Genomic DNA, 1,720 nt, shown 5'->3' with positions numbered 1-1,720 from the left:
ATACAAGTTTGTATGTCTATCTATAGCTTACTTGTCATGAAAATGACCCCTGTAGTTTATTTCTTTTTAATTATGAGTAGTGATAATAATTAATAGTTTTATGTCTATATATGCACTGCTAGTTTTCCATGCATTTGCCACAAAATTCACGAGTATTCTCCTTAAAATTAACTTTATTTCCCATTTGCATCTGAAACAATTCATTATGTACACCATATCTATGTGTATCTCATAATTTATATTGTGATAGAATGCTTAAGTTTAGTGTTTATGCAAACTATATAGAATGCATGTGATATATATCGATCATAAATGGGGATGGAAGTAAACACAAAGGTACATATGATATGGAAAGATTAAAGTTACTTTATTCTACGGGCTTTTAAGATATGGTACTATGTGTAGAACACAGAAAAATTAAGATGGTTACATGATATTTTTTGAGTTATTGTACCTTAGAAAAAGTACACTGATCTTTTGAGATACAGACTACTGCTCGGTTCTTGAGACAAGAGATTGAGCTAGAACACAACACATTTCTACTTCCATATCTCTCTTTTCTTGTTGTCAGTTTTCCGTGAAAGTTTTTGTGTTTTAAGTTGAATTTCAGTCGAGAAGTTGGAAAAGATGGCCAGTTTCATGGTATTCCACAAATCATGGCCAGTTTCATGGTATTCCAAATGAAGTTGGAAAAGTCTTGGGCAAGGTACTATGACCTTCTTCACAGGAGATTGGAGAACTTATTCGCTTTCTTAAGATGGGAAGAATGCTTCATAAGTATATTCATCAGTTTCCGAATTATTACCTCCTCAGTTGGAAAAGATGGCCAGTTTCATGGTATAACACCAACTTCTCCATTTTATATATGTTTCGATTGTAATCGCAAGTTTGATGCTCATTTTTATATTCGTCCATCACAAATGATTTTTGAAATCTCGTATTTAATTTCTAGATGCACACTTAATTATTGTATTTTTCTTATTTGATTCAGCTTGGTTATGATAATTATTATGGGTATTGCACACTTAATTTATTTAAATATTTCTCTGTTTGTCTAGTCATTTCTGCTAACTCAATTAAAGGTCCTATGCCAACTCCTCTTGCTGGATGAATGGCTAGTCACTCTCAATCCGTCCTCCTCTACTAGTCCCATTGGTTTCAACCCTCGAAATAATACTGGTATGTTATATTTCAACTTACTAATTGTGAACTTGAACACTTTAATTCCTTTGTCACTTGTTTTTTAGCACTATGTCACATGTTATATCTTAGTGCTTAATTGATATAGGCCTACTGTTGATGTGCATTATTTTCAAAGTCTAATTTGGGTGTCTCAATGGGGAGTACACCGTCTCAGGAAAGCTTTCATTTCTAGAGCATTGGGAAGAACGTGGGAAAATCAAAAAAACTGAAGAGACTTCGACAGATAAAGGAGCATTATGAGCTGGAGTGTGGTCTCTACATCAACATCTAAGAAAAAATTGTTTTACCTTTGTTTTATTAGTGTCGTTCTTTGTCATTTTATTGTTTGTTTACATATCTCAATGTTGTAAATATTATTTTCGAATGTTGAAAAATTTTATATGAAATTTTTATTTTTAATTTTGTATTTTAAATGATTTATAATAATATAAAATTGTGCATTATTTTTTTTTTGTTTTATATTTCAAAAAAGACAACGTTTTTTTACCGTTGTCGTAGATACTTTAAAACTGTTGTT

The 1,720-nt window shown here is 31.3% G+C and overlaps 1 long non-coding RNA gene across 1 annotated transcript; it reads left to right on the top strand.

The window, feature by feature from the left end:
- The first annotated feature begins 685 nt into the window (after positions 1–685).
- Positions 686–1,438, top strand: LOC140876338 (uncharacterized). Its single transcript, XR_012148750.1, has 3 exons — positions 686–837; positions 1,059–1,179; positions 1,289–1,438. It is a non-coding gene; the product is annotated as an uncharacterized lncRNA (long non-coding RNA).
- Positions 1,439–1,720: the final 282 nt, after the last annotated feature.

This window comes from Henckelia pumila, chromosome 1, assembly GCF_033568475.1.
Source record: "Henckelia pumila isolate YLH828 chromosome 1, ASM3356847v2, whole genome shotgun sequence".
In the NCBI taxonomy this organism is placed as follows: Eukaryota; Viridiplantae; Streptophyta; class Magnoliopsida; order Lamiales; family Gesneriaceae; genus Henckelia; species Henckelia pumila.
This window is presented reverse-complemented; position numbering and strand designations above follow the sequence as displayed.